Below are 9,566 nucleotides of genomic sequence, written 5' to 3'. Positions count from 1 at the left end.
TGTGAAAACACATATGTGACTACACTGATCTTGCAAAAATTTAAAAAGACTTGGTCTGGTACTGAATTTAATAAATTCTAAACTGGAATTTATCCCACAAAGATCAAGGAACACTTGGATCAAGGCCATACATGATTTTGTTTGAGCTAATTTGAAAGAAGAACAACTGAGGAACTGTGATCTCTCTTATCTCAGGAGTTTTTCATGGAGTACCTTTTCATGCTCCAGGGACTATCCACTATGCAAGGTTGGTGTTGAAAGCTGTTTCTTGATTGAAAATGTTTATATTGTGTGCTGATTTTGAATTATGGCCACAATAAGAGAACACATTTAGCATCATTTTTGTTGTCACCATTACAGTGTATGCCAGACTACATGACAATGTTGTGACTGATAACACTCACTTTCTAAATCTAGCAGCAAACAGTGGATTAAATAGTTTACTTGAAGAAGCAAGATAATATATTGAAAATGTCATCGCACAAAACTTTGAGCAACTAGAAGTAGCATCACCATTCTTCATGCAAATTAACAGAATCGTAAAAAGTCTGATAAAATCTCATTTAGTGTTGATGGAATTTCAAACAGAAGTCTGAAAAAATGTTCCATCTTAATAAGTAGGGCCATTAGTGATCTGTGTAATGCATCACTGGCACAGGGAATTTTCCCAGGCAGATTACAATATGCAATTGTTAAATCTCTTCATAAGAAAGGTGACAAGACAGATTTAAACAGTTAACATCCAGTTTATTTACTGTTGTGGTGCCGATGAGGTTGACACCAGCATCGATATGCATTTGTCTTTGGACTCTGAGCATCGTCTTTGGACTCTGAGCATTGTCTTTGGGCTTTTCCGCCATGTCAGTTCTTTGTGAGCTTTGCATGTGTTTAGGTGAATAAATGAACTAATGCTAAATGGGTGGTGTTTGGTGTAACCAACCCGAACGTATCCCACACTGGTGACACCGAGTTGTAATGTCTTCCGCTTTCGCCATTTTACTGTGTCCGTGACCTCTGCGTCGGTTATTTTCACGTGTATTACATCGACACAGCATTCCAACAATGACTTTGGCCCAGCGCCTAACGCCAGATTTTGTGATCGACATGCATCGTATTGCGGGCGATGAACACCCGCCAGGACTGCAAGCAACACAATGCCTCTCACTCGACAATTACGCCGATTTCGCTGGACGTCTTTGAGTCTGCAACAACAAGTGAGGTTATGAGTGCGCATGACTCTGGCTATCAAACACCTTTGTTCCCACCACATGTGCCCTCCCTTATCGACTGTGCAGTTACCTCTTATGAATCTCCGTGCAGTGCGGGACCAATGCCGATATCTGCAAATGCTTCCTTGGACAACCTACCACCGCCAGGACAATGATTTGACATGCCGCAATCCATGCAGTACCGCGCGGATACCTGCCACGTGGCCGGAACTGCTTCATTCGTAGGTCTACCTCCTCAGCATCCGACCACGCCCGCAACTGCCTTGGTTCAGCATCAGCACATGCGTTCCTACTTCAATACCTCAGCCTGCAACAGGAACAATAACATGTTATCTGTGCCTGACCTCCACCTCCGTCCCACTGCTATGCCTCAGTGTTTTGTGCCACGACATTCATCTTGTCTGCACACCGTTTTGAGTGGAGTGACTATGAACAGTGAACATTCACACATTCCATCCCATGTTCGACATCATTTCCCACACTGTGCTTCTGGACAGCCCGCACCTCCGCAGCCTCCCTGCAACATGGGTGGCCCTGGCTCTGAACATATGTCGAACTTTCCGCGGACTAACACGCATTCTCAAACTTTGAACTTTTTCTCACGTGTCGCCACTGCGCTGGGTCCAGTCGAGCTTCCGCTACCATTCTCAGCACATCTCGGTGCCTCATCTGCGTCGGTCTTCCATGACGCGTCAATCCGAACACACCTGCAACGTGATGAGCTTCCGCAACCGCAATCAACACATTATGGTGTCTGACCCGCGTCGTGACGGATTGTGCTCAACCAGAACGTGTCACCTTCACACTTCCACCCGAACAGCCGTGGTTGCCACATCCCCTGGAGGCACACGCTCCTGGAATACTACAGCAACAGCAGCTCGATTCAGGCAGTGCCCTGACAAACTCAACTCAACCTGCTCTCCGACAGAGCAACAACCTGGTTAAAAATTGTGGATGAAGTGTTCGACCATTACAAACTCGACAAGTCAACCAGGTTTCTGTGCCTCATCACCCACCTGCACGACCAGGGGGACTTGATTGCTGACCTGGTCGACGCCCCGGTCTCATCTACCCAGTACACTCTAGCCAAAAAGACAGTTCTATGTCGGCTTGCACACTCAACCGAGGCAGCAATACGGCAAGTGCTCCATGTCGAGCAACTAGGCAATGGCAAACCTTCCCAGCTCTGGAGACAGCTACGTGCCCTGGTCAGTGCCGATCTATTCTCTGACACAGCTCTCCTCGCCATCTGGTCAGATAAACTATCTCCTCACATCCACTTTGCTCTGGCTCAAAGGTCTCCTGAACCTGTCGAGTAAAGAATGACAATTGCTGACAAGCTACATAATGCATCACTGTTCTATTTTGTCAGCAACTGCCTATCTGACAAGTCTCAGGTTCAGGCTCATCGCCCTGCGGCCGTGACGAGGCCGGGCCTGTACTGTGCCGACCGTTCCGCTCACTCCGGGAAGCAGTAAACAAGCAACTGGGACATCACCGGCTCCAATCACGGTCACACCCCCTCCTGCAACTGAACCTGCTGCGGCCACTGAACCTCAGCCACCCGCCACTGGCAATGAACTTTCCGCAGGAAATGCAACCGCACTACCCATACTGTTACTTCCACACACAGTTTGGTGAGGCAGCATGGATCTGCAGACCATCCTGCTACTTCCCAAACGCCAATCGCAGGTAGGTCCAGGTGCTGCCTCCTGTGCACAACATGACAGGCACCCCCCAAGTGCTCCATTCTGTCCGGGAACGAACGGATAATGTAGACGACTTTACATTAAAGACATTTCGTCAGGATACTTTTTCCTAGTGGACACAGGCGCCAATGTTTCGCTACTGCCTACATCCTTAGTGTCGTTGAACATTTGCCCTCATCATACTTCACTGCAAGCCATGAATTCAACTAAACTATAATGCTCGGGTTCAACTTCCCGCGTCGTCTCACTCTCTTCAAACTGCAAACTCGAGTGGACTTTTTTAGTGTGCGAAATTGACGAACCTATACTAGGCATTGACTTCCTGCGACACCACAAACTTTAACCGGACCTATTGCGAAACACCATGTTTCATCATCTGTCCAAGACTCACTTCCCCTGTGCTCCGTCGAGCAAACCCCCCCCCCCCCCCCCCCCCCCCGTGACACATCGGTCCGGGCTCATCTCATCGGTACATGCTCATCTCTGTCGATGACATTACAAGAAACCACGTACAAGTGCCTTCTCAAGCTTGAACATGTCACTCGCCTACACAAGGAAAACTTCGAGCTCTCCCTCAGGCTTCACGAAACGTACCTCCAGCTCTCCGATGCAGCACAGCAATTACAGACCCTACAGCAAGGACAAAGCAAGGTCAGTAAGTGCGACGAATATGCTTGCAGTTCCAGCAATCAAGCCTCCGTGTGTTTACCTCCCTCTACCCCTCGCAACTGTGCTATCAAGACTGCCATAACATGTACTGACAGTTCTGCAGGGCCACACCCTCCTAACATGGCAGTGTTTGACACTCGGTCGGACACAATTACGCATGCGCAACGAGCGCCACGTGTTCCCGAACTGACGGCTCCTACCCCGCCCCTCTCAGAGAGCACCTCAAACTATGCAACTTCAGCTCCTGCGCACCACCGTGCGACCGCCACTGTCAACACAAACAGTGCACTCGCGCCAAGCGTTTTGCCCACGACCGTGCTGCCACAGGCCGCGCCCTCGGACAATGGACTCACTAATGGCTCACGAGCTCTACCGGGCTTACCCTACCATAGTGCCACTGCTTTGGCCCAGCGGCCATCTTGTCGCGCCGACTCCTGGGACACTTTGTCACCTCGGCTCCCGTCGGATCCGCTTAGTGGCTCCGGCATGCCACACATTGTAAACAAACTGCCTCCCGCACTGCCAGCAACATTTCCGTCATCACCAATGGCATGTTTCACAAGCTTCGCCTCATACCAGATCCCCCGATCTCCAGTAAACCACGTTGACTTTGTCCCGAGCACCTCTCCGACCTTAAAAATCAGATTTCTGAGCTACTAAACTCTGGCATCATTGAACCCTCTGCCAGTAGCTGGTCTACACCCATACATATGACACCCAAGAAGGATGGGTCCTGGCGCATGGGCGGAGACTACCGTCGACTAAACACACTAACAATTATGGACACCTACCCCATTCCCAAAATTGCCGACTTTACCAGTTCCCTCGCAGGTGCGACCACGTTTTCTGTCATTGATTGCCAACAGACCCATCACCAGATCCCCATGGCACCTGAAGACATCAAGAAGACAGCAATCTCCACCCTGATTGGGTTATTTCAGTTTCAATTCATGCCCTTCGGTCTGAAAAATGCAACCCAGACCTTGCAACGCTTCATCAAAGAAGTGCTATTCGACCTAAAATTCTGCTTTGCATATCTTGATGACATTCTTGTGTTCAGCTCCTCCATGGAGAACAACATTCGACTTGTGCAAACTGTTATGAACACTCTCACGGCAGCAGGCATCAAGACCAACCAGAACAAATTGCAGCTACATCAACCTGCTATCACTTTCCTTGGTTTTCGGGTCTCTGCCGACGGCATTTCACCACCCCCTGAGAAAGTACAAACATACCTACCCAGACCTTCGTCATTCAAAGAGCTCCGGCGCTTTCTGGGTACGGCTAATTATTATCGTCGACATCTACCTCGGGCTGCGGAGTTTCAGACTCCACTGACGGATGCTAGGCAGGCACAAACACTTCTGGATCTCGGCTCGTTCCATGGACCCCTGCTATGACTGACTCTTTCACTGCCCTCAAAAATCTCCTTGCCAAGGCCTGCACCATCGCGCATCCTCATCCCAAGGCACAGCTTTTCAGAGCAATACTGTCATCGGCACTGTCCTTAGCCAGACAATCGATGGCCAAACTTCGCCTCTGCAGTTCTTCTCGCACAAGCTCACCAATGCACAATGGAAATATTCCACGTTTGACAGGGTGTTGATCGTGGTCTATGAAGCGATCAAGCATTTTAAGACTGACGTCGAGGGACGTCCTTTCTATGTGTTCACGGACCACAAAGCCCTGGCTGCAGCCATTGCACACTCGCCAGCTGACCCGCCTCCTCGCTGCTTCAGATACATGGTCTTCATATCTCAGTTCACCACCGATGTCAGACACATAAAGGGTGCTGATAATATAGTTACTGATTTCTGTTCGCAAGTCAACACCATCCATTCGCTGTTAGAGCTCTCTGAACTGCCTAACCTCCAACCCACTGACGAGGAAACACAAAACCTGATTTAAGACTCTACTTCTTTACTACACTTCATCCGCACCACCTTCCCTGGCATTTCTGGTGAGATCTGGTGCGACGACAGTACAGGCGCGTTACGCCTCCTCATCCCAACCACACTCCATCGAGCTGTCTTCAGCGCATTGCATAATTTAGCCCACCACGGTGTTCGTGCGTCTGCCCACCTCGTAGTGGAGCACTTTGTGTGGAGAAATGTCAACAAGGACTGCCAGCAATGGGCACGCTCCTGTGTCGTGTGCCAATGCTGCAAAGTTCACAAGCACACTTCACCCCCCCCCCCCCCCCCTCCCTCAGCTCGTTTTGATCCCTCCTGGGTGTTTCCAGCATATTCATATTGACATTGTTGGCCCTCTCTCCCCATCTAACGGCTTTCGTTATGTTCTCTCGTCTATCGACCGAACAACTCACTGGGTCGAGGCTGTCCCCCGCCCCAATATTATGGCAGAAACTGCTGCACGAGCTTTCGTCGAGTCATGGGTATCGCGTTTCGGATGTCCAGCTATCATCACGTATGACCAGGGCAGACAATTTGTGTCAGCCCTGTTCAACGGGCTTTGTAACACTTGCGGCATCCGGCGCATCCATACCACAGCATATCATCCGCAAAGAAACGGGCTAGTCAAGCGCTGGCACCACACTCTCAAGGCGGCTCTTTGATGCCATGACTCTCCCTTCCCCTTGTGCTACTTGGCATTTATACGATCCATAAGGAAGACCTCAAAAGCACGATAGCCGAATTTGTATATGGGCAGAATATTGTTCTCCCTGGCGAACTTGTGAGCCCTTCCACTTCTCTCCCTCAGTCTGACTTACCTTCCTTCGTTGACCATGTCAGATGCTACTTCATCAACCTCCATATCCCTCCGGCCTAACGTTCATGTCTCGAAATCTCTGGACAATTGCGAGTACGTGGTGCCGATGAGGTTGACACCAGCATCGATATGCATTTGTCTTTGGACTCTGAGCATCGTCTTTGGACTCTGAGCATTATCTTTGGGCTTTTCCGCCATGTCAGTTCTTTGTGAGCCTTGCATGTGTTTAGATGAATAAATGAACTACTGCTAAATGGGTGTTGTTTGGTGTAACCAACCCGAACTTCTCCCTCACTGTCATGTTTTTCCAAAATATTCAAAAAAGTACTCTATTCAACGACAGTCTCATACTCAAGTAGAAACAATTTACATAACATATCACAGTTTGGAGTCCAAAATAGTTGCTTGACTGAGAGTGCTATTTATTAACTCAATCACCAAATAATACACTCCTGGAAATTGAAATAAGAACACCGTGAATTCATTGTCCCAGGAAGGGGAAACTTTATTGACACATTCCTGGGGTCAGATACATCACATGATCACACTGACAGAACCACAGGCACATAGACACAGGCAACAGAGCATGCACAATGTCGGCACTAGTACAGTGTATATCCACCTTTCGCAGCAATGCAGGCTGCTATTCTCCCATGGAGACGATCGTAGAGATGCTGGATGTAGTCCTGTGGAACGGCTTGCCACGCCATTTCCACCTGGCGCCTCAGTTGGACCAGCGTTCGTGCTGGACATGCAGACCGCGTGAGACGACGCTTCATCCAGTCCCAAACATGCTCAATGGGGGACAGATCCGGAGATCTTGCTGGCCAGGGTAGTTGACTTACACCTTCTAGAGCACGTTGGGTGGCACGGGATACATGCGGACGTGCATTGTCCTGTTGGAACAGCAAGTTCCCTTGCCGGTCTAGGAATGGTAGAACGATGGGTTCGATGACGGTTTGGATGTACCGTGCACTATTCAGTGTCCCCTCGACGATCACCAGTGGTGTACGGCCAGTGTAGGAGATCGCTCCCCACACCATGATGCCGGGTGTTGGCCCTGTGTGCCTTGGTCGTATGCAGTCCTGATTGTGGCGCTCACCTGCACGGCGCCAAACACGCATACGACCATCATTGGCACCAAGGCAGAAGCGACTCTCATCGCTGAAGACGACACGTCTCCATTCGTCCCTCCATTCACGCCTGTCGCGACACCACTGGAGGCGGGCTGCACGATATTGGGGCGTGAACGGAAGACGGCCTAACGGTGTGCGGGACCGTAGCCCAGCTTCATGGAGACGGTTGCGAATGGTCCTCGCCGATACCCCAGGAGCAACAGCGTCCCTAATTTGCTGGGAAGTGGCGGTGCGGTCCCCTACGGCACTGCGTAGGATCCTACGGTCTTGGCGTGCATCCGTGCGTCGCTGCGGTCCGGTCCCAGGTCGACGGGCACATGCACCTTCCGCCGACCACTGGCGACAACATCGATGTACTGTGGAGACCTCACGCCCCACGTGTTGACCAATTCGGCGGTACGTCCACCCAGCCTCCCGCATGCCCACTATACACACTCGCTCAAAGTCCGTCAACTGCACATACGGTTCACGTCCACGCTGTCGCGGCATGCTACCAGTGTTAAAGACTGCGATGGAGCTCCGTATGCCACGGCAAACTGGCTGACACTGACGGCGGCGGTGCACAAATGCTGCGCAGCTAGCGCCATTCGACGGCCAACACTGCGGTTCCTGGTGTGTCCGCTGTGCCGTGCGTGTGATCATTGCTTGTACAGCCCTCTCGCAGTGTCCGGAGAAAGTATGGTGGGTCTGACACACCGGTGTCAATGTGTTCTTTTTTCCATTTCCAGGAGTGTACAAGCCTTAATAATAAAATACTGTGATTTGGTATTTTTTGTGATCTTTCCAAGGCCTTTGATTGTGTAAATCATGCTACTCTCTTAGAAAAACTCAAGTTTTGTGGAACTGATGGTTTTATTCACAGCTGACTTGAATCGTACTTAACAAACAAAATGCAAAAAGTTGTCCTGAATAATTCAAATAATGTTGGAATTGTTCAATTCTGGGTCACCACAGGGTGAAAATCATTTCTCCTGGACAACTACTTCTCCACTGATGAATTTCTATTTAGAAACTGCTAGCCCGTAAACTAAAAATTATGTGTTCATTAATGTTAACACTAATCATGTGTACATACCTCCTGAACTGTCTCGTTCCATACCATTTTGATAAAAGAATCATTCAGATGATCTATGGAATATGTAACTAATTAACTAAGTAATTCAAAGCATGATTCTGCACTCTTTCAAAAGCTAAAACACTGCAAAGGTAATTCAGTATTCTCCTAAAACTTAATAGATATAAGGAACTCTGATCTTCATCATGTGTGTCTATAGAATCTGAAAAGTCATATATGGTACTTGCGATTCTTAAGTTTTTTCTGGCATGTTAGTTTGTTAAGTCCATGCTGATTCATGTTTCCATTGGACACTCTGAATTCATAGTGTCCAGTGGGACAATACGAATGGGCAGTACAGCCAGGGACTGTTCAACCATGTATGGTGTCTGTCTCTTGTTCTATTGCCAAGGACATCTTTAATCACAATTAGTCTTCTCAACCAAAAATGAAAATGACCAAAATAAAAATGCTGAATTATGAGACAGAACTATGAGATGAAAATATTTAAAGGATTCAAGCAAGAACAAGGGAAATCCAAGACATAATTAATACTGGAACCAAATAGTTTGTTTCCAGTAAAATAAGAGTATTTTTTACCAGATTTGATTTGAGTGACAAGTTACTTATGACAAGAGTCTTCTAAGTACAATGAAAACGAAGATTTCATCAATGCTCTACACTGAAAGTTGTAAATGATCCAGCCATAAGAAGAATTTATCTCACAGAGGCCTACAATAAATAATTTACAGAAAGCAATAAACAAGCAATATGTGTGTCAGGCTGCATCTGAGTAGCATCATAAGTTTTCATAGCATAAAAAGAGCATTTATCACAAAATCAGAATTTTCAAAGAAATATAGTTTCTGCAAATACTTTAGGTCCCAAGGAGACTAATCACTGAATAGCAGAAAAGTTGAATCACACACAAAAGAGAAATAAAACTTGCTAGCTTTCAGAATAAATATTTTGTCAAGCTAGAGTACAAATAAAACACACACACACCTGTGCCTCTGCATTGTGCCAACTGGACACAAAA

This window comes from Schistocerca serialis, chromosome 3 (genome assembly GCF_023864345.2).
Source record: "Schistocerca serialis cubense isolate TAMUIC-IGC-003099 chromosome 3, iqSchSeri2.2, whole genome shotgun sequence".
NCBI lineage: Eukaryota > Metazoa > Arthropoda > Insecta > Orthoptera > Acrididae > Schistocerca > Schistocerca serialis.
Note: the sequence above shows the minus strand (reverse complement) of the source record.